General features: G+C 42.6%; 1 protein-coding gene across 1 annotated transcript in view; it reads left to right on the top strand.

The window, feature by feature from the left end:
- NDFIP1 (Nedd4 family interacting protein 1) overlaps positions 1 to 18,719 on the top strand; it is a 117,650-nt gene extending 98,931 nt beyond the window's left edge. The window contains exon 8 of the mRNA XM_068106095.2: positions 17,420 to 18,719. The gene's annotated coding sequence lies outside the window, so the exon portion shown is untranslated. The remainder of the gene's footprint in view (positions 1 to 17,419) is intronic.
- Positions 18,720 to 20,049: the final 1,330 nt, after the last annotated feature.

Here is a 20,049-nt window from a genome sequence, read left to right as displayed (position 1 = left end):
AATCTAGTATATGGTCCGGCGCTCAGCTGATTAGTTTTTGGTGGCGATCGGCCTTGACCTTCATGGTTAGTGCTGGAGGTCGAAAATTATTGACCCCAAGGTCAAATGTTGAAATCGTAGGTACCATATCTTCGCATATCTTCGCATGTAACTTCGCATATCAGAGTCCTATAGAGATACCCTTCAGCACACAAAATTTTGAAGGTCAAGGTCAAAGGTCAAGGTCACATTGTGGTCAATCATGGAGGTCGACGAAACCCTTATTTTTTGAGTAACTTTGATCGGATCGTCTCCAAACTTCATGGGAATCTAGTATATGGTCCGGCGCTCAGCTGATTAGTTTTTGGTGGCGATCGGCCTTGACCTTCATGGTTAGCGCTGGAGGTCGAAAATTATTGACCCCAAGGTCAAATGTTGAAACCCTTATTTTTTGAGTAACTTTGATCGGATCGTCTCCAAACTTCATGGGAATCTAGTATATGGTCCGGCGCTCAGCTGATTAGTTTTTGGTGGCGATCGGCCTTGACCTTCATGGTTAGCGCTGGAGGTCGAAAATTATTGACCCCAAGGTCAAATGTTGAAATCGTAGGTACCATATCTTCGCATATCTTCGCATGTAACTTCGCATATCAGAGTCCTATAGAGATACCCTTCAGCACACAAAATTTTGAAGGTCAAGGTCAAAGGTCAAGGTCACTTTGTGGTCAATCATGGAGGTCGACGAAACCCTTATTTTTTGAGTAACTTTGATCGGATCGTCTCCAAACTTCATGTGAATCTAGTATATGGTCCGGCGCTCAGCTGATTAGTTTTTGGTGGCGATCGGCCTTGACCTTCATGGTTAGCGCTGGAGGTCGAAAATTATTGACCCCAAGGTCAAATGTTGAAACCCTTATTTTTTGAGTAACTTTGATCGGATCGTCTCCAAACTTCATGGGAATCTAGTATATGGTCCGGCGCTCAGCTGATTAGTTTTTGGTGGCGATCGGCCTTGACCTTCATGGTTAGCGCTGGAGGTCGAAAATTATTGACCCCAAGGTCAAATGTTGAAATCGTAGGTACCATATCGAGTAATACCTCATATGAATGCCCTTGATGAGTGCTTCCCAGATCTGTAAACAGTTTGACGCTATGACGTCATTTGATGACGTCATGACGAAAAAACGGAATTTTCATGAAACAATTATTTCCTCAGTTCTCATCAAAATCTTTCAATATCTCGTGGGCAGACATTCCTCAAAGAGTCGCTTCTAGTGGATAGCAGTTCTGTTCACCTCAGTGTAACCTGAAGCAAGTCACTCATGTTCACATTTTGGCAAGATACGGTTCACCCTGTGGGTGACATATGTTCATTTGTTTTTTTGTTTGTTTTTTTGTTTGTGGTTAATCTTTTTTTTTTCACGTTTAGATCACTCTGTAGACCACAGTTATTATTGGAAACCTCTGTAACTTCGCATATCAGAGTCCTATAGAGATACCCTTCAGCACACAAAATTTTGAAGGTCAAGGTCAAAGGTCAAGGTCACTTTGCGGTCAATCATGGAGGTCAACGAAACCCTTATTTTTTGAGTAACTTTGATCTTATGATCTCCAAACTTGGTGGGTATATAGGGTGTGGTATGGCGCTCAGCTGATTAGTTTTTGGTGTCGATCGGCCTTGACCTTCAAGGTCATTTTGAAGGTCATTCATTTGTTTGTGGTTAATCATTTTTTTTCACGTTTAGATCACTCTGTAGACCACAGTTATTATTGGAAACTCCTGTAACTTCGCATATCAGAGTCCTATAGAGATACCCTTCAGCACACAAAATTTTGAAGGTCAAGGTCAAAGGTCAAGGTCACTTTGTGGTCAATCATGGAGGTCGACGAAACACTAATTTTTTGAGTAACTTTGATCGGATCGTCTCCAAACTTCATGGGAATCTAGTATATGGTCCGGCGCTCAGCTGATTAGTTTTTGGTGGCGATCGGCCTTGACCTTCATGGTTAGCGCTGGAGGTCGAAAATTATTGACCCCAAGGTCAAATTTTGAAATCGTAGGTACCATATCGAGTAATACCTCATATGAATGCCCTTGATGAGTGCTTCCCAGATCTGTAAACAGTTTGACGCTATGACGTCATTTGATGACGTCATGACGAAAAAACGGAATTTTCATGAAAAAATTATTTCCTCAGTTCTCATCAAAATCTTTCAAAAGTTCATGTGCGTTGGTCATGAAGACATACTATTCACCATACGAAATTATTAAGGTCAAGGTCAAATGGCAAGATACGGTTCACCCTGTGGTTGACATATGTTCATTTTTATGTTTTTTTGTTTTTTTGTTTGTGGTTAATCTTTTTTTTTTCACGTTTAGATCACTCTGTAGACCACAGTTATTATTGGAAACTCCTGTAACTTCGCATATCAGAGTCCTATAGAGATACCCTTCAGCACACAAAATTTTGAAGGTCAAGGTCAAAGGTCAAGGTCACTTTGCGGTCAATCATGGAGGTCAACGAAACCCTTATTTTTTGAGTAACTTTGATCGGATCGTCTCCAAACTTCATGGGAATCTAGTATATGGTCCGGCGCTCAGCTGATTAGTTTTTGGTGGCGATCGGCCTTGACCTTCATGGTTAGCGCTGGAGGTCGAAAATTATTGACCCCAAGGTCAAATTACGAAACCCTTATTTTTTGAGTAACTTTGATCTTATGATCTCCAAACTTGGTGGGTATATAGGGTGTGGTATGGCGCTCAGTTGATTAGTTTTTGGTGTCGATCGGCCTTGACCTTCAAGGTCATTTTGAAGGTCATTCAATTTTGACCAAAAGGTAAAATTTTCAAGTTTCAGTTACCATATCGAGTAGTACCTCAAATTGAAGCCCTTGTTGAGTGCTTTCCAAACATATAACTAGTTTGACAATGTGACGTCATTTGACGGCGTTATGACGAAAAAAACTGCACTTTTCATGTATATTGTATTGCTTTAGTTCGCATTGTTTAGGTCACTCTGTAGAGCACAGTTCCCTTTGGAAACTCTTGTAAGTTCGCATATCAGAGTCTTTTAGAGACACCCTTTAGCACACAAAATTATGAAGGTCAAGGTCAAAGGTCAAGGTCACTTTGCGGCCAATCATGGAGGTCGACGAAACTAATTGTTTGAGTAACTTTGATCGGATCGTCTCCAAACTTCATGGGAATCTAGTATATGGTCCGGCGCTCAGCTGATTAGTTTTTGGTGGCGATCGGCCTTGACCTTCATGGTTAGCGCTGGAGGTCGAAAATTATTGACCCCAAGGTCAAATTTTGAAATCGTAGGTACCATATCGAGTAATACCTCATATGAATGCCCTTGATGAGTGCTTCCCAGATCTGTAAACAGTTTGATGCTATGACGTCATTTGATGACGTCATGACGAAAAAACGGAATTTTCATGAAAAAATTATTTCCTCAGTTCTCATCAAAATCTTTCAATATTTCATGTGCGTTGGTCATGAAGACATACTATTCACCATACGAAATTATTAAGGTCAAGGTCAAAGGTCAAGGTCACTTGACAAGATACGGTTCACCCTGTGGGTGACATATGTTCATTTGTTTGTTATCTTGCCAAAACGAAGTTTTTGCAAGATGTATTAGTCAGCTTGTATGTTTGTTTGTTTTTTTGTTTGTGGTTAATCATTTTTTTTTCACGTTTAGATCACTCTGTAGACCACAGTTATTATTGGAAACTCCTGTAACTTCGCATATCAGAGTCCTATAGAGATACCCTTCAGCACACAAAATTTTGAAGGTCAAGGTCAAAGGTCAAGGTCACTTTGTGGTCAATCATGGAGCTCGACGAAACACTAATTTTTTGAGTAACTTTGATCGGATCGTCTCCAAACTTCATGGGAATCTAGTATATGGTCCGGCGCTCAGCTGATTAGTTTTTGGTGGCGATCGGCCTTGACCTTCATGGTTAGCGCTGGAGGTCGAAAATTATTGACCCCAAGGTCAAATTTTCACGTTTAGATCACTCTGTAGACCACAGTTATTATTGGAAACTCCTGTAACTTCGCATATCAGAGTCCTATAGAGATACCCTTCAGCACACAAAATTTTGAAGGTCAAGGTCAAAGGTCAAGGTCACTTTGTGGTCAATCATGGAGGTCGACGAAACACTAATTTTTTGAGTAACTTTGATCGGATCGTCTCCAAACTTCATGGGAATCTAGTATATGGTCCGGCGCTCAGCTGATTAGTTTTTGGTGGCGATTGGCCTTGACCTTCATGGTTAGCGCTGGAGGTCGAAAATTATTGACCCCAAGGTCAAATTTTGAAATCGTAGGTACCATATCGAGTAATACCTCATATGAATGCCCTTGATGAGTGCTTCCCAGATCTGTAAACAGTTTGACGCTATGACGTCATTTGATGACGTCATGACGAAAAAACGGAATTTTCACATTTTGGCAAGATACGGTTCACCCTGTGGGTGACATAATTTTTATTATCTTGCCAAAACGAAGTTTTTGCAAGATGTATTAGTCAGCTTGTATGTTTGTTTGTTTTTTTGTTTGTGGTTAATCATTTTTTTTTCACGTTTAGATCACTCTGTAGACCACAGTTATTATTGGAAACTCCTATAACTTCGCATATCAGAGTCCTATAGAGATACCCTTCAGCACACAAAATTTTGAAGGTCAAGGTCAAAGGTCAAGGTCACTTTGTGGTCAATCATGGAGGTCGACGAAACACTAATTTTTTGAGTAACTTTGATCGGATCGTCTCCAAACTTCATGGGAATATAGTATATGGTCCGGCGCTCAGCTGATTAGTTTTTGGTGGCGATCGGCCTTGACCTTCATGGTTAGCGCTGGAGGTCGAAAATTATTGACCCCAAGGTCAAATTTTCACGTTTAGATCACTCTGTAGACCACAGTTATTATTGGAAACTCCTGTAACTTCGCATATCAGAGTCCTATAGAGATACCCTTCAGCACACAAAATTTTGAAGGTCAAAGGTCAAGGTCACTTTGTGGTCAATCATGGAGGTCGACGAAACACTAATTTTTTGAGTAACTTTGATCGGATCGTCTCCAAACTTCATGGGAATCTAGTATATGGTCCGGCGCTCAGCTGATTAGTTTTTGGTGGCGATCGGCCTTGACCTTCATGGTTAGCGCTGGAGGTCGAAAATTATTGACCCCAAGGTCAAATTTTGAAATCGTAGGTACCATATCGAGTAATACCTCATATGAATGCCCTTGATGAGTGCTTCCCAGATCTGTAAACAGTTTGACGCTATGACGTCATTTGATGACGTCATGACGAAAAAACGGAATTTTCACATTTTGGCAAGATATGGTTCACCCTGTGGGTGACATAATTATCTTGCCAAAACGAAGTTTTTGCAAGATGTATTAGTCAGCTTGTATGTTTGTTTGTTTTTTTGTTTGTGGTTAATCTTTTTTTTTTCACGTTTAGATCACTCTGTAGACCACAGTTATTATTGGAAACTCCTGTAACTTCGCATATCAGAGTCCTATAGAGATACCCTTCAGCACACAAAATTTTGAAGGTCAAGGTCAAAGGTCAAGGTCACTTTGTGGTCAATCATGGAGGTCGACGAAACACTAATTTTTTGAGTAACTTTGATCGGATCGTCTCCAAACTTCATGGGAATCTAGTATATGGTCCGGCGCTCAGCTGATTAGTTTTTGGTGGCGATCGGCCTTGACCTTCATGGTTAGCGCTGGAGGTCGAAAATTATTGACCCCAAGGTCAAATTTTCACGTTTAGATCACTCTGTAGACCACAGTTATTATTGGAAACTCCTGTAACTTCGCATATCAGAGTCCTATAGAGATACCCTTCAGCACACAAAATTTTGAAGGTCAAGGTCAAAGGTCAAGGTCACTTTGTGGTCAATCATGGAGGTCGACGAAACACTAATTTTTTGAGTAACTTTGATCGGATCGTCTCCAAACTTCATGGGAATCTAGTATATGGTCCGGCGCTCAGCTGATTAGTTTTTGGTGGGGATCGGCCTTGACCTTCATGGTTAGCGCTGGAGGTCGAAAATTATTGACCCCAAGGTCAAATTACGAAACCCTTATTTTTTGAGTAACTTTGATCTTATGATCTCCAAACTTGGTGGGTATATAGGGTGTGGTATGGCGCTCAGCTGATTAGTTTTTGGTGTCGATCGGCCTTGACCTTCAAGGTCATTTTGAAGGTCATTCAATTTTGACCAAAAGGTAAAATTTTCAAGTTTCAGTTACCATATCGAGTAGTACCTCAAATTGAAGCCCTTGTTGAGTGCTTTCCAAACATATAACTAGTTTGACAATGTGACGTCATTTGACGGCGTTATGACGAAAAAACTGCACTTCATGTATATTGTATTGCTTTAGTTCGTATTGTTTAGGTCACTCTGTAGAGCACAGTTCCCTTTGGAAACTCTTGTAAGTTCGCATATCAGAGTCTTTTAGAGATACCCTTTAGCACACAAAATTATGAAGGTCAAGGTCAAAGGTCAAGGTCACTTTGCGGCCAATCATGGAGGTCGACGAAACACTAATTGTTTGAGTAACTTTGATCGGATCGTCTCCAAACTTCATGGGAATCTAGTATATGGTCCGGCGCTCAGCTGATTAGTTTTTGGTGGCGATCGGCCTTGACCTTCATGGTTAGCGCTGGAGGTCGAAAATTATTGACCCCAAGGTCAAATTTTGAAATCGTAGGTACCATATCGAGTAATACCTCATATGAATGCCCTTGATGAGTGCTTCCCAGATCTGTAAACAGTTTGACGCTATGACGTCATTTGATGACGTCATGACGAAAAAACGGAATTTTCATGAAAAAATTATTTCCTCAGTTCTCATCAAAATCTTTCAATATTTCATGTGCGTTGGTCATGAAGACATACTATTCACCATACGAAATTATTAAGGTCAAGGTCAAAGGTCAAGGTCACTTGGCAAGATACGGTTCACCCTGTGGGTGACATATGTTTATTTTTTTGTTTTTTTGTTTTTTTGTTTGTGGTTAATCATTTTTTTTTCACGTTTAGATCACTCTGTAGACCACAGTTATTATTGGAAACTCCTGTAACTTCGCATATCAGAGTCCTATAGAGATACCCTTCAGCACACAAAATTTTGAAGGTCAAGGTCAAAGGTCAAGGTCACTTTGCGGTCAATCATGGAGGTCAACGAAACCCTTATTTTTTTAGTAACTTTGATCGGATCGTCTCCAAACTTCATGGGAATCTAGTATATGGTCCGGCGCTCAGCTGATTAGTTTTTGGTGGCGATCGGCCTTGACCTTCATGGTTAGCGCTGGAGGTCGAAAATTATTGACCCCAAGGTCAAATTACGAAACCCTTATTTTTTGAGTAACTTTGATCTTATGATCTCCAAACTTGGTGGGTATATAGGGTGTGGTATGGCGCTCAGTTGATTAGTTTTTGGTGTCGATCGGCCTTGACCTTCAAGGTCATTTTGAAGGTCATTCAATTTTGACCAAAAGGTAAAATTTTCAAGTTTCAGTTACCATATCGAGTAGTACCTCAAATTGAAGCCCTTGTTGAGTGCTTTCCAAACATATAACTAGTTTGACAATGTGACGTCATTTGACGGCGTTATGACGAAAAAACTGCACTTTTCATGTATATTGTCTTGCTTTAGTTCGCATTGTTTAGGTCACTCTGTAGAGCACAGTTCCCTTTGGAAACTCTTGTAAGTTCGCATATCAGAGTCTTTTAGAGATACCCTTTAGCACACAAAATTATGAAGGTCAAAGGTCAAAGGTCAAGGTCACTTTGCGGCCAATCATGGAGGTCGACGAAACACTAATTGTTTGAGTAACTTTGATCGGATCGTCTCCAAACTTCATGGGAATCTAGTATATGGTCCGGCGCTCAGCTGATTAGTTTTTGGTGGCGATCGGCCTTGACCTTCATGGTTAGCGCTGGAGGTCGAAAATTATTGACCCCAAGGTCAAATTTTGAAATCGTAGGTACCATATCGAGTAATACCTCATATGAATGCCCTTGATGAGTGCTTCCCAGATCTGTAAACAGTTTGACGCTATGACGTCATTTGATGACGTCATGACGAAAAAACGGAATTTTCATGAAAAAATTATTTCCTCAGTTCTCATCAAAATCTTTCAATATTTCATGTGCGTTGGTCATGAAGACATACTATTCACCATACGAAATTATTAAGGTCAAGGTCAAAGGTCAAGGTCACTTGGCAAGATACGGTTCACCCTGTGGGTGACATATGTTTATCTTTTCCTTCAGTCCATCCATACTTTCCGCAATCAACACCAGATCATCTGCATACAACAACTCCCACGGTAAACCCTCCTTTACGTTCCGAGCCAGCACCTCCATCACAGCTACAAATAGTGGTGGACTTAATACCGACCCCTGATGCACTCCCACCTTCACCTCAAACTCGCCACTGTTCCCGTCCTTCGTCCTTTCAACTGTGCGCGCTCTTTTGTACATTGCCATCACTACTCTGATCAACCATTCCTCCACTCCTAACTTCCTCAATGCCCATGTCAATACTTTGCGTGGAACCCTATCGAATGCTTTCTCCAGATCAACAAACCCAAGAAACAACTTCTTCCTCTCTCCATGAACTTCTCCTGCAACTGCCTCACAATAAAAAGTGCGTCTGTCGTTCCTCTTCCTGGCATAAATCCAAACTGCATTTCGTCGATCTTCACTTTCTTCCTTATCCTCCTCTCCAACACCCTTTCCAATACCTTCATTCCATGCTCCAATAACTTTATCGCTCGGTACGAGCCACGCTCCAGAGGGTCACCTTTCCCCTTGTATAGAGGGACGAGGGTACTCAGTTCCCAATCCACTGGAATGCAACCTTCTTTGACCACCAGATGACAGATCTCTGTCATTCTCTTCACACCCCAACTTCCTGCTGCCTTCAACATAGCTCCCACAACTCCCGTCGGCCCTCCTGCTTTTCTACTCTTCATTGCTTTTATCGCTTCCTCAAACTTCCTTCTCAGTTATCTTCTCTGCCGGTCCTAAAACTGGGTTACTCTATGTTGCCATCCCATTCATTCTCTGTATTCAACAGCATTTCCATATATCTTTTCCATCTTCCTTTAATTCCATCTGGGTCCACAACGATTTGTCCCACTTCATCCTTCAAGCAACTCACCCCCATCACATCACACCTCTCTTTCGCTATCTGTTTTGCAAACCTGAATACTGCTCTCTGATGCTCTTCCGAATCCAAGCGTTCTCCGAACATTTTCCTACATGCCTCCTGCGCCTTTGCTACCTCTTTCTTTGCAGCCTTCTTGGCTGCCTTGTAACTTTCATGCTCTGCTGTTTATGCTCCTGTACCCTTCGCCTTCTGCCACTCCTTGAACTTATTCCTCTTCTCGTCAATCCTCTTTCCAACTTCATCATCCCACCACCATGTTTCCGAGTGCGTCGGTGGTCCTTTTGTCCATCCACATACCTCACCAACGGCTCCCAACAGACTAGCTTTCATTGACATCCAACCACTTTCAAGCTCAACCACATCATCCTCTACCCTACTCAGCCTCTTTTAATGCCTCCCTTACTGTCACCTCTTTCAACCTCCACACCTTCATTGTCGGTTGGTACTTCACCCGCCGAGCTCTCCTCGCACCTTTCACCCTTGTGTCGCAGACAACCAAGTGGTGCTGTGAAACAGCCTCCTCCCCCGGGATCACCTTTGTGTCCCGGAGGTGCCCCCTATCTCGCCTACGCACCATCAGGTAATCAACGGTTGTCGTCGACCCACCTGACGTGTATGTAACAAGCTTATTATCCTCTTTCTGGAACTGAGTATTGCAAATCAACAAATCAGCTCCATCAGCAAACTCCAAATCCTTTCACCTTCTCCATTTCTCACACCATATCCGTAACCCCCATGAACTCCCTCAAAACCATCCATACTTCTTCCCACATGTCCATTTAGGTCTCCTCCTACCACAACAACTTCCTCATCTTTCACGTTTTCCATCAGGTTCTCTATCGCACACCAGAACTTGTCCTTCTCTTCATCGCTCGGACCAACCTGCGGAGCATATCCCGAGATGACCTTCACCAAGAGCTTTCCAATCATCATTTTCACCATCATCAACCTATCACTCACTCTTGTCACACTCACCACACTGTCGACAAACTCCTCAGAAAACAGGACACCAACACCATTCACGCCCTCCAGGCACCCTTGCCACACAAACTTGTATTTCTGTCCCTGCCTACCCTTCACCATTTTCACACCACTTCCCTTCCATCTTGTCTTGCACACAACATATGTCCACTCTTCTTCTGACCAATACTTCCACCACTTCTCCTGATCTCCCTGTCATTGTCCCTACATTCCATGTCCCAAACCTCAGAAACCGATCTCCACTTCGGGCTGTACCCTGCCCATATGTAGTTGTAATTGTCATGGTTCTCTTTTTGAGGCAAAGTTTTTATGGCCGGATGCCCTTCCTGACGCCAACTCTCTTAGTCGTCTCTTACGACACGCAGGGATATGGTGTACTTATTCTAATCCAGGGTACACACCGGGAAACGTTTAAAACATGGAAATTCTGGGGGGTGGGGGGGGGGGGCAACACGGCTGCGGCGGCCCCGTCAGCACCACGCCACGGCGGCCCGGTCAGCACTCTTTATATATGTATGTATGTATGTATGTATGTATGTATGTATACATATATTTTGCCTGAAACACTCCCAGGCAATCACTGATGAACCTCTGAAAGTTTGACGAACCGTTCAGCCATCTCTGAGAAAAATGGCGACACACAGACCAACGACTCTCTTATATATTAGATATATATTACGTTTGTGGGGGTAGGCAATGAAATACCTTAGTCCGGGTTGGATTGTATAGGGTAGTGTGCTCTGTATGTCATATATCTATCTATAATTCCACTAATCTCTGTGTGTATGTTTGTTTGTACGTTTGTTTGTTTGTTTGTATGTCTGTGACCGCTGTTTCTCGACAACTACCGGTCCGATATACTTGAAACTTGCCAGGTATATTGCTGGGGACCCGAGGATGTGCCTTTTCAAGGTTTCATATTAATCGGACAATTACTTACCGAGCTATGTCCAAAAAACGATTCAACCAATCAGAGAGCAGCGAGCTATCGCGTGTGCCGAACGTGGCGGACACACTCTGCCTCGGATGGCACATTTGAGAGCGTATTCATTTATTTCACGTTTGCAAACTATGTTGCCGTTAAACTATGTTTTAAAACTAATAAAAACTAATTTGCGATTCATCGTAACTGCGATATACGACCTTCCGGACAGTGAGGACTGCACTTCCGGCATCCAATCACAGAACGCGTTATTGCGTAGGCGTGGCCGATGTGAGAGCGAGCTGATGCTGAGCCCAGTGCGTGCGCCATTACGGTACGTAATTCGATTTCTTCCGGAGAAAATAATAATTTCTCGATTTCTTATGCGCATTATTTCTCCCAATTCAGTCAGAGCGAAGGGCGGAAGCGAAGAGCGTTGTTTTTTTTGTTTACGGGCGTACGGGCGGGGTAGAGCGTACGGGTAGCGTTTTTTTTTTTTTTTTGGCACATTTGAGAGCGTATTCATTTATTTCACGTTGGCAAACTATGTTGCCGCTATGTTGGCGTTAAACTATGTTTTAAAACTAATTAAAACTAATTTGCGATTCTTTCGCTTTCCTGCGCATTTGTGCACGCTATGGCGATTTCTTTACCAAACTCCGCTAGCCGTTAGCTTTGGACCAAACCATTTCATGTAAATAGAGGGGGGGGATTGTCACCGTACTCGCAAGCCGTTAGCTTTGGACCAAACCATTGCATGTAAATAGAGGGGGGGAGATATACTTTTAGATATATATATAGTACGGGCATGCCCTAGTATATATAATATATATACAGACTTGGCATTTAATATGGAATATTTTTTTGTGGGGGTGAACTTCCTTTTCAAGATGTCTTAGCACCAAAAGTTCATTGGAATTATGTTGAAATTATTCTAGATTTTGTTAATGTGACCTTTAAAAGAAACAAAAACCACATTTGACATTTCGAAACAAATAAATTGATCCTTGAAAATGATGTAAACTGATATCGAACTCAATTCATGGACAGTACTGTGTTAAACTTCTGTACGTTTTCCAGAAGTATCTCTTTATTTTGCACATTAGCCAAAAAAAAATTTAACAACAAAAAAAGTTAAATTACGACTGGGATTACGGACAGTAAAATTACAGTTCAGTACTTCGTGTAACCCCCACAAACATTCAGGAGAGCACGTACACGTTGAGGCAAGCTGTTCGTGAGATTTGCCAAGGTTTGGACAGGAATCGCTTGCCATGCAGTGACAATAGTCTGCTGCAATTCACGCACAGAGGTCGGCTGCTGGCCCAAGTGGTCGATTTGACGCATTAATTCTGCCCACAAGTTCTCTATCGGATTCATATCCGGGGACATGGCAGGCCACTCCATATGCTCGACACCACGGTCAGCAAGAAAGTGTTGGATCATGCAAGCACGATGAGGCCGTGCATTGTCATCTTGGAAGACAAAATTTCCTCGAAAGGCTGCACAAGCAAATGGAAGCAATGTTTCTTCCAGAATGGCCCTGTACTTGAACTGGTTCAGGTTTCCATTCAGAACAACCAGGTCAGTTTTGCCCCCTGCATGAAAAGCAGCCCAAACGGTCACCCCACCACCTCCAGCTTGGACTCTTGGCACTATACAATCTTTGTTGTAGGCTCCATGCACTTGTCTGCGCACTCGGACGTGGCCATCTTGACGATAGAACAGAAATCTAGACTCGTCGCTGAAGATCACGTGATTCCAGTGTCCTGGCTGCCATTGACGGTGCTCTCTGGCCCACTGCAATCGGCGCTGGCAGTGTTGTCTGGTCAGGCGTGGCTTTCTCAGGGGACGCCTGGCACGATAGCCTGCTGGAACCAGTCGTTGGTTGACCAGCCTTCTGGATACAGGCACATTTGTCAGTTGCTGCCACTCAGCCCTAAGCCGTTTAGCTGACTTGGTATGGCCATTGCGGACTAACCGGTGCAGCTGGCGATCATCCCTCCTTGTGGTTCTGCGGGGACGTCCTGGCCTCGGTATTGGAGTAGGGACACCCCTCTGAGCATTCTCTACCTTAGAGAATGCTCAACTCGGCAAATCTCTACCTTACACGATACACTTTAATCAACCGGATCACTCTATAAATGACATTCAAATCTCTGCCATTGAATCAATCACAAATCGATCACACACCACGATTCTGAAACGTGAGTCCTTTTGGATACACAAACTTCGGACAAAAATCCCTCATGGCATAAATTTTGATGACTAAAGCATGTTCCTACATCAACCCAATCAAATTGTTAACCGTAACCCATTCATTCATTCTTTCCTTCATTCATTCATTCATTCATTCATTCTACCTTTATATGTCATTTATATAAATATATAAATATATTATATGAATATAAATGGTATATGAATATATGCTTGTGTGTTTATGTATGTATATCTCTATATTTGTATATGCACGTGCACCGGAACTGTAACGCAAATGGTAACTGGAAGGTGCGCTTCACTTCCGTTGAACTTGGGGCCGGTGAGTGAACTTTGGCGTGGCTCTTCCTTTTGTATGCATTTTCTACACATATCACACATCTTACACACATCACTGTACATACTTGACTGATATACATGCCTGCTGTTTTTGTCGACTCAGAAGAAGACCTTTGTTGGTCGAAAGCTTGTCGACAATTAAAGATCGACGTCCTGAAGCTACGTCCGCGTCTTATTTAATCTAACGATTATATATATATATATATATATATATATATATATATATATATATATATATATATATATATATATGTATGTATGTATGTATGTATGTATGTATGTATGTATGTATGTATGTATGTATGTATGTATATATATATATATATATATATATATATATATATATATATATATATATCCGGTGAGATCGTGTATTTGTCTCCATGCGAGGGGTGGAGCTATGCTAATTAGTTAGGGTATAATGGTAGATTCCCTGTGTGTAGTTGCCTCTGTGGTTTGCCCTTCGTTCCTTATGACACACGCAACACCAGCCATGCACTCCAGACCTATACTAAATACCAAAAATAGCGACCAGATCCGGACATTCAAACACTGCCACTGATGCCACCAGCCGACTCATCGCAAGGAATGGCAGGGGGAGAGAGGGGGGGGGGCGTGGGGCCCCGTCCCGAGAGGTGATGATTGGTCGTGGCCGTGGAGCGATGCAATGGCACTTGCTGATTGGAGCATGTGCGGATGTCATCAAAGAACGTTCCAGCACGAGGGACAAAAAGGACACGCCCCGCCATTTTCCCTGTCTTGGCTCTGGGTTTCATTGCGTGCAGTTGCACGTCTCTCTCTTGGTTCAAACATTCGTAGCGAGCAGTCGCAGCTCTCTTGGTCCTGGCTTTGATCGCAAGCAGACGCATTTTACTGTTTCTTGGTTCGTGGCTGGCATAATAAATGGTCGCAGTTCGTGCACTCTCCGTGCTGGCCTTCGCTGTGCCAAGCCTTTCCGATCCCTCTGTTCCTGGCTGTGAGTGAAGTCGGACACATCCTTCTCTTCTTCTCTCTTTCTTCTTGGTGTTGGCTCGTGGCTGTGGCGCGTGGAGCGTGGTGCATGGCGCGTGGTGCCGTGTGCGCCTGGGAGGAACATCGGGGTGGTGCAGCCGAGCAGGAGGGAGCGAGGGCCTGTTCGCTTCATGGTGGTGGCTGGCGGTGAACGGACTTGATGCCAACGCGTGTTTCCCACGCAAGTACGCGGATCTTTGACGACCCCGGGCGGTCAAGGACACCAGAGCGGAGTAGCAGGCAAGCGCACCACACACATTTTACTTTCGTCATTTTATTTCTCCCTGTGTCTGTTTCATGAGTCGGTGTGGGGGCGCCCCATTTAGGAATTGGATTTTACCATACATTCGTTCTTGTTATCCTGGTATTTCTTTTATTAAACCCTTTATTTGTTGAATTTCAATTCCTTGTCTTGTCTGTTTATTTGTTGTGGGAATCAGATAACCCCGTGCCGCGTCGTCCGTCCAGGTAAGCTCTCTCTGTCCTCCACTACACCCTCGCGCGTGTTAAAGGCACCGCCATAGTTTGGATGAACGCCTCAGAGTTATAACTCAGTTGGCCATGGAAAAACAATCTTTTGAAAAACGAGGCCTTCCGGAGATTTGACTAAATATTCCAGGGAAACAACCTTTTGAAAAACAAGGCCTTCCAGAGATTCGACACAAGATTCCAGGGAAACAACCTTTTGAAAAACAGGCCTTCCAGAGATTTGACACAAGATTCCAGGGAAACAACCTTTTGAAAAACAAGGAGTTCTAGAGATTTGACACAAGATTCCAGGGAAACAACCTTTTGAAAAACAAGGCCTTCCAGAGATTTGACACAAGATTCCAGGGACACAACCTTTTGAAAACAAGGCTTTCCACACTTTTGGAATCCAAAGACAGGAGACAGATTCCAATGGACTGTCATTCTCTCATGTGCGGTAAGTTGATCCATACCTCTTTCCCATCACACTGATGGTCAGAAATGGAGTCACCTGGGACCCCATTTACCTGTGTCACATGTCCTCGTAGTTGCTCGCATGACGATAAGACTTGTTTATCAAGAATTCTTCACTTGTAATCCTTATCTGTGGATATAAAAACTCACACAACCTCATCAACTACCGTTTATAAATCTCTCTTAAAACAACTTTACACAACTTTGCATTTGATTTTTACTGTTTTGACCTGTTCTTTGTAAACTGCTTTGAGATTTTCCTTCTCAATAAGAAATTGATTGATTGAAGTCGGAGCGATTTAGGCCTCAGGATCTTCCATGATAGCCGATAGGAAAAGGTTCTCGGTTTGTTCATGGCACACTGGGTTTATTGGCATGTGGGGAAGAAGGAAAGGTTTCCGATCAGTTATGGAACATTGAATGGAAGAACCAGTTTTGTGTGCACAGCTGAAGCTCAGAATTCCAAGGCCGCAAACCAAGCAGACACGGTACACACATTGGCCTGGACCTCAAGTTTCCAATGAACCTTCCAGGTTCCAGGTGCACTGAGTGAGGCCTAATCGAACCCTGACAAAACCATGCTCAATTCCCATAAAAGTGAACGTGGCGATGCAGATAAGGCACGAGTTTTATAAAAAGAAACCAACCGTAAGTTCATTGTGACGTCATAAAGGTGGTGACTTGTGGGCAACACAATGGCAAGCTCTTGTTTGTGACGTTTGGTGATAAACATTGTGTTGCATTTTCTCAATGTAAAATACCTTTTAGTGTTACCTGAGACTCATGGATTTGTGTGGTTTGATAAGAGTTTAACCCTTAGATGCAGGCGTCAAAAATCCTACATAAACGCAGCCATTTGGCCTTGGAGGCCCAACGGATGTATTTGTGTAATGTTTTTATTTATTTATTTATTTTTATAGATTTTTTTCTTTAATATCCTTTTTCAATCCAAGTCGATGCTCATGGATGTGTATTTGCTCAGAAAATGTGAATCATTGATCCTATTAGTTGGAAGAATCCCATACAAGTAATGAATTATTTATTTATTTATTTATTTGGAATTTTTTTTTTGTTCTTGGTTTTTCAACTTTTTTTTCTCTAAAGCGTTGAGGCTCATGGAGGAGTATTTGCTCAAAAAATATGATTCACTAATCCTTTTATTTAGAATGTATATGTCCGCAACTGTCAAAAATACCTACACCTATGCAGCCATTGGGCCTTGGGGGCCCCACGAATGTATTCGTGTAAAGTTTTTAAAATTTTCATATTTTTGTCACTGAATTATTTGTAACCAAGTTATAGGAGCATATAATGAGGCTCATATCAAGAAAATAATGATATAACATAGTAGTACAACAACATTTATGCGGGGCCTCGAAGGCCCCAGGCCTGCATTTGTGTCGGATTTTCAGGTTATAAGTGAAGAATGAAGATTTTTCCAATGAGCCTGAATGAATTTTTTTTTAATGTCACTGAATTTTGTGTAACAACATGAAAGTCAGTGAAAATTAGGCTCATTCCCAAAAAAAATTGTGCAGCATAGTTTTTGCAACAAAAAAAAACCTTTTGGGCCTCCGAGGCCCAATCACTGCATCCAAGGGTTAAAGGAAAATGGACGGAAGTAGTGCAGATGCATGATGGACACAACAGACGCAGGTATATTTATTGTGGATGTGATGAATGAAGGTACCCAACATTGTTGTTTTTAAGTACAACGATTCATTCTGTTTTCCACAATTAAAACATTTGATTGTTTTTAATTAATGAAAAGCTCTCGTCCTCGTTTTTTAAAAATCTCTTTTTCTTCCACATCCCGTCCCCAGATGCCAAAAAACATCGGACACCGTCCTCCTTACCCCTTCCCCACAACCTGTGCATTGACCTTTGAACTCCATCATTGGATGAAGCCCTTTTTTCTCTCCTGTACCATCGAAGACCCCAAGTCATCATTTTGCTCCGTTTTTAATACCGGCTTGAGTTTTTCTTTCACCTGATACACTAAATACCTGCCTTGTGATTACAAACAAATGGTTAGTCTTCTTCTTCTTCGGAATGCAGCATAAGGCTGCGGGGTAGGGCCATTGGTTGAGGGCACGGCGTTGCCGCTGATGCAGTGCCCCCTGTAGGTTAGGGCAGGCGTTTGTAATTTGTTCACGATGCCGGTGATAACTCGCCTACTCTTTACGAAGGACACCGTGGGACGTTTACCATCCGGCAAGGAATTGTAGCAAACGGGATGGCCGGTTTAACGTTCACCTGAGGGACGGCACACACATTGATGAATCGCCTTGTCTGTGAAACACGAGGATGACCATTTATACCTGGGCCGGGATTCAAACCCAGGATAGACCACTTAGACGAGAGTGTACGTAAAATGGTTAGTATCATTTTAATACCAAGTGAGTGCTTACTGTCTAAGGAGCAATGCTACCTTAGTGTGTTAAAGGTTAACAGTTCAAGTTGTGAAATCATCACTGCTGCGTTGGTGTGGCATTGCCATTTACTGTCACCTGCCCATCATGTCGCGGAATGGGACGCGGACGTTCTTTATCCGTATCATCCTCCCAGGACAATAATGGTAAACAATTTACATTCTTTTCTTTTCCATCAACACAGCACCTTGGGATAACCATGTTTAACCAGGCTAGTAGAGGGCACGTTGCGATAACCATGTTTAACCAGGCTGATAGAATGCACCTTGGGATAACCATGATTAACCAGGCTGGTAGAAGGTACCTTGGGATAAGCATGGTTAACCAGGCTGATAGAAGGCATCATGGGATAAGCATGGTTAACCAGGCTAGTCGAAGGCACATTGGGATAAGCATGGTTAACCAGGCTAGTCGAAGGCACATTGGGATAAGCATGGTTAACCAGGCTGGTTGAAGCATCTTTTGTAAAGTTTTCTTGGTCCACAGATGAAAACGACGGTCGGTAGTTTCGGACATTTTGAATATCCTTGTTTTTAATTCCATTTGCTTTATACTATTTCCGCAGTTACACTGCATGTCTCGCCTTCATCTTCTTCATCGCTCCTTGCTGTCCCCTTTCCCTCGTGTCGTGACTTCTTGTGCAATGGCTGGATTGAAACCTTCATAATAAACTCTCTCTTCCCTCCTCGTCGCCATTTTGCATTCCTATGAACATGTGACTAAAGCAAGAAAACATTTTACCTTGCAGTACTTCCTGTGGTGGTTGTCCTTGATGGATTCAGTGTTCCTTACATCAAAAGCAACAAGTTGTTGTTATTGCCATTAAGTATTTATCATCTTGATTTGGTGTAAGGGTTGGTGTGTTCTATATCGGTTCATCTCCCAGTAAGCGTGGAAGCGTCACTTTGAAGTGAGGCCTATTCAGTTTAGCGGCAAGTCGAACTAGACTTTGTTTTTATCTTCGGATTAGATTGGTCCTTGGGCGGTGCAGGTAACAATATTTCGTGTAAAGATGGAGGGAAACGGGGCGAGACAGAGACAGACAGCGTCGATTCGGGAACATGAACTAAAGAAGAAGAGGTCTAAATGCTGCGCTAAGTATTCGATGTGGGCAGTATCTATCTGGAATAGTGGAAAGCCACAGTCGTCTTTCCTGGAGGAAATGTGGAGAAATAAAGCAGCAGTTCAATGAACGAGGTCTCAAAGATGCACCCCACAAGATGTCAGAAACCTTCCTCCAACAGGTGTTCCCAAAATGAAACGGACCTAGAATGAAGCAACAGGGCACCCCCTCAATATGGTATGGCCATTAACAGACTAAACATGGTATGGCCATTAACAGACTGAACATGGCAAGGCCATGTTGTGGAACTAATTAATTTAGCCTTGACTGATAGACTAAAAAATTAGTGTCCAAACTTGTTCAGAAGACAATCGACTGATTTTTAATGAAACGTGGAGGACTTTGCTTATGTTACAAGGAAGATATACGTCAAAGGAATACAGAAAACCACTTGGCACGAATCCAAATCCAAAAAGAACACACACACACACAACAATTCCTAAGCAAAATCCTGAAGCATTTGTGCAGCACAGCCTTTCTTATACTTGTGAAGAAAGAGAGAATGGGGTTGTGCTGAGGGGAGGAGAGAGAGGAAGGGGGGAACGAGATAAGAAAAGTTGCAAGAGATTCAAGCGTGATGAAGGCAATCTGGTTTTGTCCATTCCTTTAATCTTGGGAGAGATTTTGGGTTACAGAAAATACAATTCTCAGTTATTGTGAAGCATACAGTTATAACATAATACATTTCCCATTTTGTCTCAGAACATTCCCATAACGTGTATCGAATTAATAGAGCATTAACCCACAGTTGTGTTGGCTTGAAAGAAAGTGTGCAATTCCTTTGATTCTCCAGAGAACGGCACTCCTTCAATGTCGTTGCGAAGTCGCAATCTAATCTTTTTTAGTGGGATGTGCCGGTGTAACCTTGCATGGAGCTCAACACTTATAAAAAAATTGT

Source organism: Myxine glutinosa, chromosome 1, assembly GCF_964187855.1.
Source record: "Myxine glutinosa chromosome 1, kmMyxGlut1.1, whole genome shotgun sequence".
Taxonomy (NCBI): Eukaryota; Metazoa; Chordata; class Myxini; order Myxiniformes; family Myxinidae; genus Myxine; species Myxine glutinosa.
Note: the sequence above shows the minus strand (reverse complement) of the source record. Positions and strands in the feature narration are given on the sequence as shown.